The 14,246-nt window shown below is 36.1% G+C and overlaps 2 long non-coding RNA genes across 3 annotated transcripts; both read right to left on the reverse strand.

Annotated features, from left to right (window-relative positions):
* Positions 1-1,833: 1,833 nt before the first annotated feature.
* Positions 1,834-6,486, reverse strand: LOC139951458 (uncharacterized). Its single transcript, XR_011787775.1, has 4 exons — positions 6,419-6,486; positions 5,583-5,678; positions 4,775-4,886; positions 1,834-4,236 (listed from the first exon to the last, which is right to left on the reverse strand). It is a non-coding gene; the product is annotated as an uncharacterized lncRNA (long non-coding RNA).
* Positions 6,487-7,143: 657 nt separating this feature from the next.
* LOC139951281 (uncharacterized) lies at positions 7,144-11,366 on the reverse strand. 2 transcript variants are annotated; one of them, XR_011787746.1, is made up of 3 exons: positions 11,280-11,366; positions 7,846-7,874; positions 7,144-7,211 (listed from the first exon to the last, which is right to left on the reverse strand). It is a non-coding gene; the product is annotated as an uncharacterized lncRNA (long non-coding RNA). The 2 variants fall into 2 exon arrangements; XR_011787745.1 differs by having other exon boundaries at positions 7,144-7,228.
* Between the last annotated feature and the right edge of the window lie 2,880 nt (positions 11,367-14,246).

Below are 14,246 nucleotides of genomic sequence, written 5' to 3' on the forward strand. Positions count from 1 at the left end.
ATTGTTTATCAGGCTATAGCCTTGTGAACTTTTCATATTTTTCTTGAAATTTTTCATAAGGCTATAGCCTTGTGAACTTTTCATATTTTTCTTGAAATTGTTCATCATTATCATATTTTTCTTGAAATTGTTCATACAATTGTGAACCTTTCATATTTTTCTTGGAATTGTTCGTAATTATCATATTTTTCTTGAAATTGTGCATAAGATTGTTAAATTATCATATTTTTCCAGAAAATGTTCATATGGCTATAGCCTTGTGAACTTTTCATATTTTTCTTCAAATTGTTCATAAGGCTATAGCCTTGTGAACTTTTCATATTTTTCTTGAAATTGTTCATATTTTTCTTGAAATTGTGCATAAGACTATAGCCTTGTTAAATTATCATATTTTTCTTCAAATTGTTTATAAGGCTATAGCCTTGTGAACTTTTCATATTTTTCTTGAAATTGTTCATCATTATCATATGTTTCTTGAAATTGTTCATAAGACTAAGCCCTTGTGAACTTTTCATATTTTTCTTGAAATTGTTCATATTTTTCTTGAAATTGTTCATAAGGCTATGGCCTTGTGAACTTTTCATATTTTTCTTGAAATTTTTCATAAGGCTATAGCCTTGTGAACTTTTCATATTTTTCTTGAAATTTTTCATAAGGCTATAGCCTTGTGAACTTTTCATATTTTTCTTGAAATTGTTCATCATTATCATATTTTTCTTGAAATTGTTCATAAGGCTATAGCCTTGTGAACCTTTCATATTTTTCTTGGAATTGTTCGTAATTATCATATTTTTCTTGAAATTGTGCATAAGATTGTTAAATTATCATATTTTTCCAGAAAATGTTCATATGGCTATAGCCTTGTGAACTTTTCATATTTTTCTTCAAATTGTTCATAAGGCTATAGCCTTGTGAACTTTTCATATTTTTCTTGAAATTGTTCATATTTTTCTTGAAATTGTGCATAAGACTATAGCCTTGTTAAATTATCATATTTTTCTTCAAATTGTTTATAAGGCTATAGCCTTGTGAACTTTTCATATTTTTCTTGAAATTGTTCATCATTATCATATGTTTCTTGAAATTGTTCATAAGACTAAGCCCTTGTGAACTTTTCATATTTTTCTTGAAATTGTTCATATTTTTCTTGAAATTGTTCATAAGGCTATGGCCTTGTGAACTTTTCATATTTTTCTTGAAATTGTTCATAAGGCTATAGCCTTGTGAACTTTTCATATTTTTCTTGAAATTGTTCATCATTATCATATTTTTCTTGAAATTGTTCATAAGGCTATAGCCTTGTGAACCTTTCATATTTTTCTTGGAATTGTTCGTAATTATCATATTTTTCTTGAAATTGTGCATAAGATTGTTAAATTATCATATTTTTCCAGAAAATGTTCATATGGCTATAGCCTTGTGAACTTTTCATATTTTTCTTCAAATTGTTCATAAGGCTATAGCCTTGTGAACTTTTCATATTTTTCTTGAAATTGTTCATATTTTTCTTGAAATTGTGCATAAGACTATAGCCTTGTTAAATTATCATATTTTTCTTCAAATTGTTTATAAGGCTATAGCCTTGTGAACTTTTCATATTTTTCTTGAAATTGTTCATAACGCTTTATAGCCTTGTGCAGCTCTATGAACTTGGGCATTGGTTATAAGCTGAGAGACAGGTTCTAATAAATGTTACAAATGACAAGTCATTCATCTTGGATTTTTTTTTTAATATTTCCTCTTACTAATAAAATCATATACTACATATCAATTATGTTTGTGTTAAGAGGGGGTTTAGCTTTGGTAATTACTCCTAAAACTAAAGACCATAAAATTAATTGACTGCTGATTGCAGGATGGGTGTAAGTAAACCACAAGAAAACCCTCCAATAGAACTTTATCACGCTGTCACTATTTTGGTCATGATGTTCCCTTTTTCCAATAACAGTAATGATTGCTAACATTCATTACGCTGGCACCAGACTATTATTTCATTCAGCCTCAGTTTGGTTACAATGAGTTGGAATGGAGTAAAATCAAGATGACCACACAGTGATGAATGTCTTTCTGGAAAACTTTGGGAAATTGCCATCCCGCTTCAAATTCCATGCCATTTGATTTCGAGACCTCAAGTTTAGAATTTGAGGTCTTGAAATCAAGCATCTGAAAGCACACAACAAGGGTGTTTTTTCTTTCATAGTAATCTAGCATTTTCGGCGACCAATCAAGCTCAAATTTTCACAGGTTTGTTATTTCATGCATATGTTGAGATACGCCAAGTGAGAAGACTGGTCTTTGACAATTACCAATAATGTCCACTTTCTTTAACAAGTTTATAAGACAAGTCTCACAAGTAATAGGGACCTATTTGGTACCACACGCATTACTTTAACACATGAAGAAAACAAAACAAATTTGTACAATTTTGGTCCCAATGTTAAAATCAGTGTGAGACTTGCATTGCAGAAATGCATAATATCAAACAAGCATAATTATAGAGCACATGAGGTATAAGTCTTGGTGCAAGATGTTTTGACACGTCTCTGTTAGCGACTCGTAATGCATACGCGTCGCAACAATTTCACAATTTCATTCTCTTGATGTAAAAGAGTGAAAAACACTCTTTTTGTCCGCCATATCACTCTTGCAAAGAGCCATAGTGGCGAACAACTCTTATGAGTGAAAAACAGGTACTTTCAACTCTATTTAGAGTGAAGTTTGTTCCAATTTCACTCAGAAAGAGTGATACCGAGTGACTTTCACTCTCAAAAGATGGAAAATGACACCACACGGACAAGATAATGAAACTTTCACTCTTTTACATTAAGAGAGAAAAGCCCCGAACCAGCCTCTCTTGCACCAAGACTACTTAGATATTACAGACAAAGTACTTAGCACCAAATAATAGCATCCTCCCCATTCCTCCACCTGACTACTTTCTTAAAGGCAGTGGACACTATTGGTACTTACTCAAAATAATTATTCGCATGAAACCTTACGCAGTAACAAGTAATGGAGAGCTGTTGATAGTATAAAACATTGTCAGAAACAGCTCCCTCTGAAGTAACATAGTTTTGGGGAAAAAAAGTAATTTTCCACGAGTTTGATTTTGAGACCTCAGAGCTAGATTCTGAGGTCCCGAAACTAAGCATCTGATCTGAAAGCACACAACTTTGTGTGACAAGGGTGTTTTTTCTTCACTTACTATCTTGCAACTACGCCCAATATTGAGTTCAAATTTTCACAGTTTTTTTTTTTATGATGCATATGTTGAGATACACCAAGAAGACTTGATTACCAATAGTGTCCAGTGTTTGTAAATAAATCTTTAAAAACTACAAATTACATTTAGACAAACTAATCATCGATCATCCAGACCTTTATCTTGATTTATATGACCATCTAGTTCCTTGCATGCACAATTTTATTATCAAATGTCTAATTCTCATTCAGATCATTCAGATTGAGGGGCCAGACTATTTTTGATCCTAGCCTCGGTTTGGCTATAGTTATATAAATTGGGTAACAAGATGGTCACAACTTGATAAATATCTAGCTCCCTTTTCCAAACCACGGCTTCGGCTTTGGGTTTGGCTTGAGGCTCTGTTCTCTCGTCTGAAGCTCTGAGGCGCAGTTACACAAAGCATGCGCAATTGTCAAATCAACCCACGGAGCCAAGCTATATAGCCTGAGCCGAATCCAAAGTCAAAGCCGTCTTTTCAAAACGGGCCTATGGGTCTACACGGCTGTGTCAGAACTGGCGGCTACAGCTACGGCTCTGGCTAGCTTTTGATACTATCATGCATTGAAGTATAGGACTCACAGCCAAAATCATTGGCCGCCAATTCAGATACAGCCCAAGGTGCAGGCCCAATTTCATAAAGCTATTAGCAGAAAATACTACTTGGCGACAAATTTCTATGCTTAGCAAAAATTGAGAGGGGCACCAGCCACAGTAAATGCAAGTTTTTGGCGGGTAACCTGTTTCTGCCGAGTCATACTATTCTGTGCTTAGCAACCATTTCTGCTTACTGGCTTTATAAAATTGTGTCCTGGTTGCCATTTCCGGATAAAGAGCGCCCTCGTGATCCAGATGATGGTTGATCGACATCTTGATTAGACTTGCTCCAGTCAGGCGTTAGCTCTTGTCCTCTTGATCCTCAATCCAGCCAGAGTCTTCCGTGCATCTCTGTTGTCATCTCAGGCTGATGTCATCTTCCAAGACTCTTGTCCAATCTGTGGATGGAAACAACGGACCTGTTTATTGTTTGATCACTTTCAACGAGTAGGATTTGAATCTTTTTGCATGGTGTGGGTTGAGGTGAGGTTTGCGGTAGCATCGCGTGTTAATCTCATTTGAGTTGTTCCGGAAAAGAACGGGTGGTTTGTCAACCACCAAAGCTTTTCAGAGCCAATACTACTTTCACTGGGCACCTTCTGTAATTGTTAGTGAACAGTCTTCTCAATTGGTGTGTCTCAAAAACCTGTGAAAATTTGAGCTCAATAGTCATCGAAGTTGCGAGATAATAATGGGAGAGATGTCACACAAAGTTGTGTACTTTCAGATGCTTGATTTCGGGACCTTAAAATCTAATTCTGAGGTCTCCAAACCAGATTCAAATAATATTTCAGTGTAAAATTACTTCTTTCTCGAAAAGTACAATACTTCAGAGGAAGCCCACAACGTTTCTCACAAGGTTTTATACTATCAACAGCTCTCCTATGCTTGTTACCAAGTAAGGTTTTATGCTAACAATTATTTTTGAGTACTTACCAATAGTGTCCAGTGCCTTTAAGGCTCCTTCCCTGTAGGTGTTTATCCAGACCACGAACATCGATGTACTTCACCGTCGGGTTCACTTAGATCACCATCATGCACCAGAAAACTGCAGGGCAAAGAAACAAAGTAAAAATGGTTATTAATTTTTGTAGACTCATTTTCAGATTTTGGAAAGCATTTTGGGAACTAATAAAAATTCCATACAAAACTTTCTGGCAAGAATCCCAGATGAAGTTAAATTAGCCGAGTTGCTCCTGTGAACAATTTCAGTCCAATAACAAGATTTCCCTTTTGGAATATTTCTTTTTTAATGATAGTTCCAATCGTTTGTACCAATTAAATATCCAAGCAGCTTAGGCCGACAGACAGTTTAGGAAACCTCTCATTTTTTGGTTTATTTCCTCTCAAACTTTGCCTTTTAACTTTAAAGACACTGGACACTATTGGTAATTGTCAAAGACCAGTATTCTCACTTAGTGTACTGTATCTCAACATAAGCACAAAGTAAAAAACAATGTGAACATTGGAATTCAATTGGTCGTTAAATTTGCAAGATAATAATGGCAGAAAAAACACTGATGTCACACAAAGTCATGTGGTTTCAGATGCTTGATTTTGAGAACTCAAAATCTAATTCCGAGGTCTCGAAATCAAATTCAAATATTTCAGAGGAAAATTACGTCGCTTCAGAGGGAGCCATGTCTCAAAATGTTTTATACTATCAACAGCTCTTGTATGCTTGTTACCAAGTAAGATTTTATGATAACAATATTTTTTAGTACTTATGAATAGTGTCCAGTACCTTTACGGCTCCTTCCCTGTAGGTGTTTGTCAAGACCACAAACATCGATGTAATTCACCGTCAGATTCACTTAGATCACCATCATGCACAAGAAAACTGCAGGGTAAAGAAACAAAGTAAAAATGGTTTAACAATTTTTGCTGAATAATTCTCAGATTTTGGGAAGCATTTTCAAAACAATAAAAATTCCATAATTTTTTTTCTAGCAAGCATCCCAAATGAAGTGAAATTGGCTTAGTTGCCCCCGTGAAGAATTTCAGTCCAATAACAAGTTTTCCCTTTTTGAATATTTCTTTTTCAATGATGATTACCTCCAATCCTTTGTATCAATAAAACGTCCAAGCAGCTTAGGCTGACAGTTCAGGAAACCTTTTATGTTTTGGTTTGATTCCTCTCAAACTTTGCCTCCTAACTTTAAAGACACTGGACACTATTGGTATAAAGCATAAAGTAAAAAAAAGTAAAAATTTGAATTTAATTGGTCGTTAAATTTGCAAGATAATAATGGAAGAAAAACCACCCTTGTCACATAAAGTTGTGTGCTTTCAGATGCTTGATTTCGGGACCTCAAAATCTAATTCTGAGGTCTCAAAATCATAATTCAAATGGGAAATTTGAATATTTATTATGGGAAATTTGAATATTTATATTAATTTAAATATCACTGGGAAATTACTTCTTTCTCGAAGACTATGTTATAATTCAGAGGGAGGGTTTTCTCACAATGTTTGTTTACTATCAACAGCTCTTCATTGCTTGTTACCAAGTAAATATGCTAACAATTATTTCAGTAATTACCAATAATGTACGGTGCCTTTAAATCTTAAAAACATTACCGAATTCCTGGACAGGCCTGAAGTCCAAACTGCCAGGCTGCATCAATGAGTATCACCTCTGGTATCAGTCTGTACAAAATGAAGAAGTTCTGAAGACAGTAACAAGAAAAGTTTATAGTTACAAATCATTTTTTACCAGCTAAGTTAAACACAGTCTTATTGCTGTTTTAAGAACTTTCGGTCCAATGCCTGTGAGATTAATTTGTGACTAAAATTTCCATTTTTTTGCGTCAGTTTTTCCCAAACAACTATGTAGAATAACTTCCAGTTAAAGAAACGTTTTCGGACTGCTCAAATTCACTCCAAACTTTTCAAACAACAAACTAACATCTTTAAGAAATTACATCAGCTAGGTTCTTCTTTTGAATATTATTTCTTGTCCATTTGTGTGGGAGATTTACATGTTAAAATGACAGCATCCCATTGTGAGTACTATATAAAACATCCAAGCAAATTGGGTGAGAGATTTGTACAAATTTGTAAAAACTCTTTTGGTAGTTGAATTCTAATCAAACTTTATCTTGTAACATAGGCCCTTTTCGAAACCATGACCTCGGCTTTGGATTTGGCTTCATGCTCTGTCCTCTCATCTGAAGCCCTTGGCACGTACGCAAAGCTAGTGCAAAATTGTCAAAACTACTGCGGGCCAAGCTAGCCTGAGCCAAATCCAAAGCCGAGGTTTCGGAAAGGGCCATAAACTGATACATTACTCAAGATCTTGCCATATGCATGAAGATCAAACTGCCAGTGCCAGGCTGCATCAATTAAGAGTAGGTCATCATCTCTGGTATCTCTGCAAGTACAGAAGTTCTGAAGACAAGTCAAAATAAATTTGAACTCGGATCTACTGTAAAGATTTTCAGGTCAATACCTTTGAGAGTATTAGTTTGGACTATTGTTTCCAATGGGAGACTTTGTAATGCTAGGTTGCAGCAGATTTACCAGGTTAATTTCCATTGTAGTTCTGAGCATGCGCACATTACTAAGAACTATGGATTTTACTTGGTAAGTCAGCTGCCACCAGCGTCCTGAAAGTCCCCATTGTTTATTATTAAAAATTCTTAACAACTTGTCATGAGAGAGAGAGGGAGAAAGTTGATAGAATAATTTTTACTATTTTTGAAGTTTGAAAGCCATCAAAATTTGTCTAATCACAAACACTTTTAGGAAGTTTGTGAAATCAGTTTTGTTACTCCTTTGACAATTTTGAGACAAATGCATGTAGGAGATTTAATTTGTGTATGACTTCTTTTAATTATTGGATTGAAAGCTAAGGCCACCTACCCTATTCATTATTCTTTTAATTATTTTGATATATTATGATATGAGGTATTATGATAAGCAGCTTAGGGTAAGGGATAGCATGTAAAAGCTCTCCTTTGGTATTTCGATCAAAAGTTACTTTTTAAAATAAATTGAAACATTACCAAATTTCTTGCCTTGCCTGAAGTGCAATCTGCAAGAAAACAAACAAAATAATATGGTGTTATTGACTGTAAAGAAAAAATATCGTGATTAATTGGAAGAAAAAGTTGGTTATTGGCTGCAAAGGAAAACTTTGGTTATTGGCTGTGAAGGGAAGCGTTGATTATTGGCTGTAAAGGGAAACTTTGGTTATTGGCTGTGAAGGGAAACTTTGGTTAGTGGCTGCGAAGGGAATTTTCTGGTTATTTGCTGCGAAAGGAAACTTTGGTTATTGGTTGGGAAGGAAAACTTTGGTTATTGGCTGTGAAGGTAAATTTTGGTTAGTGGCTGCGAAGGGAATTGTTGGTTATTTGCTGCGAAAGGAAACTTTGGTTATTGGCTGCGAAGGGAAACTTTGGTTATTGGCTGCGAAGGGAAACTTTGGTTATTGGCTGCGAAAGGAAACTTTGGTTATTGGCTGCGAAGGGAAACTTTGGTTATTGGCTGTGAAAGGAAACGTTGGTTATTGGCTGCGAAGGGAAACGTTGGTTATTGGCTGTGAAGGGAAACTTTGGTTATTGGCTGTGAAGGGAAACTGTGGTTATTGGCTGTGTACGGAAACTTTGGTTATTGGTTGGGAAGGGAAACTTTGGTTATTGGTTGCAAAAGGAAACGTTGGTTATTGGTTGCAAAAGGAAACGTTGGTTATTGGTTGCGAAAGGGAAACGTTGGTTATTGGTTGCGAAGGGAAACGTTGGTTATTCGTTGCGAAGGGAAACGTTGGTTATTGGTTGCGAAAGGAAACGTTGGTTATTGGCTGCGAAGGGAAACTTTGGTTATTGGCTGCGAAGGGAAACTTTGGTTATTGGCTGCGAAGAGAAACTTTGGTTTTTGGCTGCGAAGGGAAACTTTGGTTATTGGCTGTGAAGAGAAACTTTGGTTATTGGTTGCAAAGGGAAATGTTGGTTATTGGCTGTGAAGGGAAACTTTGGTTATTGGCTGCGAAGGGAAACTTTAGTTATTGGCTGTAAAGAGAAACTTTGGTTATTGGTTGCGAAGGGAAACATTGGTTATTGGTTGCGAAGGGAAACGTTGGTTATTGGTTGCGAAGGGAAACGTTGGTCATTTGTTAAGTTCTAGGCCTATTTATGTCCCAGTATACTTAATGTCTTCTTCAACGCTTTGCCTGCCTTCTGTACAAATATTTGTTTTGGAAACTTGTTTGGGGGGTGTAGGCTAGCTGTGTCGACTGATAATTTTTATCACAATCAATCAATAAAATGTATTCGTCAGAAATATTAAACGATTAATTTAACATATCTAAATTAATCATTTAGATATTCCTAACTGAAAGAAATTGTTGATTGATTAATGCTTATTGCAAATGTTCCATATCGACATGGTCCGATACTAATTACTATTATGGAGCAATTTAAGGGGAGAATCATTTCTTGTTGTTGCCAAGTTCATCTTGAAAAAGTGTTTAGTCAGTTTGTGAATCCTGCACAGACTGATTTTTGATTTTCAAGGTTTTTTTGGGCCAATTTTTATTACTTTTGGGATTTTTTTTATTTATTTTTTATTTTTTTTATTTATGTTTTACTTTTAACAATGTCTAATTATACTAAGAGGTTTAACTTAATGAAAAGACAAAAAGGTCTCTAAGTGAACTTGTTTATGCTAAATATTAGCAAATTAATCATGCCAATGTAAAATGACAACATACTAAGGTCATCAGTTTCTTCCAAACCAAGGAAAAGTTCCAAGAGAAAAAATAGCATCACTCTGGCCACGACCAAAATGCCCTGACATCAATAAACTCTCTCAGAAATAAAAAATTTGGATGGCATCCCATTGACAATATTAGTAGACAACATCAACAAGTACCGAGGCAAATAATAACAGAACCCTGCTTGTTATTGAGATATAAGGTTAAACTTTTGCTTACAAGTTCTAGGCCTATTCATTTCCTATTCTATTCTAACCGACTTACCATTATACATACCAAATTCAACCTTTTACATCAGGGGGTTTATTCTTTGTTCCTCTTTTTGTCTTGCTCCTTTCTTTTGATTTTTGCTCATTGTGCGCTCCCTGTTGAATAAAACCCTAAAAACTGAGTTGGGATGATTGTGTTGTGTTATGATGCGCACTTTATCTGTCAAGTTGTTTTGAATTGATGCAATTAACTCATCAGAAATATTAACGATTAATTTAGCTCATCTAAATTAAACATTTTAATATTCCTTACTGAATTTAATCTCATCAACTAAGAAGTGCTTGTTGCATAATTTCAATCTTATTTTGTTTTACACTAATTAGGAGTCGCTTAAAAGAGAGATGGATTCTGTTTTGCAGAGTAGAATTGAATCTCCGCCCCCCTCCCCCAACCACACAATTTTATTTATTTACATACAAAAAAGATGATAAAATTATTCATCAGAAATATTAAATGTTAAATTAAATTTAACCATTTTAATATTGCCAACTGAACAAATTTCCATCTTGAAGGGAGAAAAGCGGATTTTTTTTTTAAATTACACAAACCTTAAATAATATGGTTCATCGCTATTGCAGGCCTATGTATACATATACTTTTTTTTGTTTAAGAAATAATTCACAAATTTACTCAGGTTTTTCATGCTCTTTATTTGGCTTCCCCCCCCCCCCCCACCACACAATTTTATTTATTTACATACAAAAAAAATGATAAAATTATTCATCAGAAATATTAAATGTTAAATTAAATTTAACCATTTTAATATTGCCAACTGAACAAATTTCCATCTTGAAGGGAAAAAAGCAGATAATTCTTTTCAATTACACAAACCTTAAATTATATGGTTCATCGCTAATGCAGGCCTATGTATATACTTAAAGAAATAATTCACAAACTTACTCGGTTTTTCATGCTCTTTATTGGGCTTGGTTTTATAGGGTTTTGGGGTTTTTACTTTGAGAACAGAAAACACTATCAGTAAACATTAATAACAATTTTGTCACAATTGAGTCTTTCTAGAAGGAAAAACTGTGAGATGTTTGTATTTGAACACAAGTTTGTTGTTTCTAGAGAAACCCTTAAATGATTTTCTTATTGTCCTTAATTTTATATAGAGAACTAAAGTGATTTTTGTTATTTTTCATATAGTGCAAAAGGATCTCTATCTGTAAAAAATTCTGACCAATTAATTAATTAATTTTGACAAAGTGTAGATTTAAAATGACAACAACAGATGCTCATCCGCTTCTTCAAAACTGGGAAATCTTCCAAGAGAAACTATTTTACTTCAATGCATCACTCTGGCCACGACCAAAATGCCCCGACAACCAAGAAAATCCTCTCAGAGAAAAATAGTGGATGACATCACCAATGACCAAATTTGTTGACAACATCAACAAGTACGAGAAAAGTTACCTGCTACTTATTGGGAAAGAATGGGGTTAGATTTTCACTTACCACTTAACGTCATCTTAATGATCTTGTCTTACCACTTGGTCGACATGCTTGTAGACACACCCATACCACACAATCCACAGATAAAAGTTTTAAGTTCTGACAACAGTCAGCAAAAAAAAAAAACAGTTTTGAAACACAAAACCAAAAGTCACTTTAAAAGTTCTTGCCTTTTCACTTGGACGACTTGTAGCCACACCCATACCACACAATCCACAGATAAAAGTTTAAGAGTTCTGACAACAGTCAGCAAAAATGTGTTCAGTTTTGAAACACAAAACCAAAAGTCTTTTTAAAAGTTGTTGTCTTGTCACTTGGACGACTTGTAGCCACACCCATACCACACAATCCACAGATAAAAGTTTTAAGTTCTGACAACAGTCAGCGAAAAAAAAAAATCAGTTTTGAAACACAAAACCAAAAGTCACTTTAAAAGTTCTTGCCTTTTCACTTGGACGACTTGTAGCCACACCCATACCACACAATCCACAGATAAAAGTTTTAGAGTTCTGACAACAGTCAGCAAAAATGTATTTGGTTTTGAAACACAAAACCAAAGGTCACTTTTAAAGTCATGAAAGTTCTTGTCTTTTCACTTGGACGACTTGTAGCCACACCCATACCACACAATCCACAGATAATAAGTTTAAGAGTTCTGACAACAGTCAGCAAAAATGTATTTGGTTTTGAAACACAAAACCAAAGGTCACTTTTAAAGTCATGAAAGTTCTTGTCTTTTCACTTGGACGACTTGTAGCCACACCCATACCACACAATCCACAGATAATAGTTTAAGAGTTCTGACAACAGTCAGCAAAAATGTATTTGGTTTTGAAACACAAAACCAAAGGTCACTTTTAAAGTCATGAAAGTTCTTGTCTTTTCACTTGGACGACTTGTAGCCACACCCATACCACACAATCCACAGATAAAAGTTTTAAAGTTCTGACAACAGCCAGCAGAAATAAGTGTCAACAATAAACAGTTCTCAAATTCAATACATCAAGTCCTCTTTTCAATGCAATTCATTTTCAATAGAGCTTCTCTCACCAACCTTGACGGAGCTCGCAAGCAAAAAGCGAAAGTTCAACAGGAGAATGAGTCGATTTAAATGTTCAATTCCTCGTACAGTTCTGTTTGTTTTCAGAAGATTGTTCATACTCCTGGACCTCTCCAGCTCTACTCGCAAGCTCAACATCAAAGTTGGTCCATGCCACCAGCGTGTTGGTTGTGTACGCCGGCGACAATGTTCTGTCCAACTTGGAGGAATTCTCTGCCTAGCGAAAACTCCGAGGGAAAAACTCCGAGGGAGTTCTCAAGCCGGGCTGTAAACTCGACTACAAAATTAGACCACTGTGAGATGTGCTCATAAGAAAGGCTTGGGTGAAATTCTTGACCAAAAGTCCATCATGTCAACAGTCACTTTCTAGTTGCGAATTTAGGTACATTTTTACCAACAGAATGTCGTAGTGTTGTTCTCAGTATTACAATTGACTGATACATTTTGCTTCACATTAAAAAGAGTGATTTGTATGATAAAGTTCAACTGAAACGCGAGGTCCAAAATACAGCCAAGTGAAGAGTAGCCATGTTGTCCGCCGCCGCCTCGTGTGTAGAACTAAAACCATGCGGTCTTGCTGCGTCCTTTTCTATGTTAAAAGCGCAAAGACGATAAATCTGCATATCAATGCCGATTTGGCATGCATTATACTGAATTGGCTTGGAAACAATCTTGTCCAATAACATTGTGCGGATCTGGGCCAATAACAATGTGCGGAATTTCTTGAACGGGAAGAATCTCAACCTGGAGGACTAATGGACCCGCCCTGGGGCAGCTGTTTATAAATCACTGAATACAATTTGTGAATACTGCTCTAAAATGAGGGAGGTTCGATTCTCATCCACGGGGGCCTTGCAGTTTTTCCTCTCCACGTTGAGACTAAAAGCGTGTGTAATTTTCAGTGTTAAGATAAAACAAAATAAATAATAGAAATCTCGACCCGAATGAATAATGGACCCGCCCTGTTGTCTTACACGGGCAGCTGTTTTTAAATCACTTAATACAATTTGTGAATACCGCTCTAAAATGAGGGAGGTTCGATTCTCATCCACGGGGACCTTGCATTTTTTTTTTTCATTCCAAGTCTTTGATCGTGGCTTTTGCTGCTACTTAGGGTGCGTTCGTTTAGCTTCCCTGGGTCGATCCCGGTCTGCCCCGGTACGTTCGAATAGTTTTGGCGGGGCTCACCCGGCCGGGTCAGCCCCCAGTGCCCTGCTTGTGGAGTGGGTCACTTGGGGTGACCTGAGGTGAATGCCGTCACCACGAGAGGGCGGGTGTGATCGTTCGATTAGCTCTTGTCAGGGGCTCACCCGAGTGAGCACTTCGGGGTCGACCCAGGGAAGTTTATCGAACGCACCCATTATTGGCTGAAACAGAACCCTCCTGCAATAAATCTCCGCCATTTAGCCTTGCGTGATAGCTAATAATTGGGGGCGTTTTCGTGGCTGAGATGCATGCAGAGGAATAACCGTGATCTAAGACAAGTCTACTGTTTGAAGGACGGGGATTGACGTAGGTTACATGGCAGGGCCCAATTTTATATAAAGCATGTAAGCATAAAACCTTGCTAAGCAAAGAAATATAATACCAGCCAAAATGCGATATGCATTGTTATATATAACTCTGGTGACCCACTAATACTTTGATTAGCAAAGAAATTTGCTAAGCAGTAATTTGTGCTAAAAAAACACAGCTTCATGAAATTTTGTCCAGGGGCAAATTTCAATAAAGCACACAAACTTGCTTAGCCCAAATAGGTTACCATTTCTAGTAGCCAAGAAATTTGCGAAGCATTTGCTGCTTAACGGCTTCATGAAATTGAGCTTTGGTGTTCAGTGTCCCCCCCCCCCCCACCCCCGCCAAAAATCTGTCCATATAGTCCGGCTAGCTATAGTAATTGGTGAATTTGA

This window comes from Asterias amurensis, chromosome 19 (genome assembly GCF_032118995.1).
Source record: "Asterias amurensis chromosome 19, ASM3211899v1".
Lineage (NCBI taxonomy): Eukaryota > Metazoa > Echinodermata > Asteroidea > Forcipulatida > Asteriidae > Asterias > Asterias amurensis.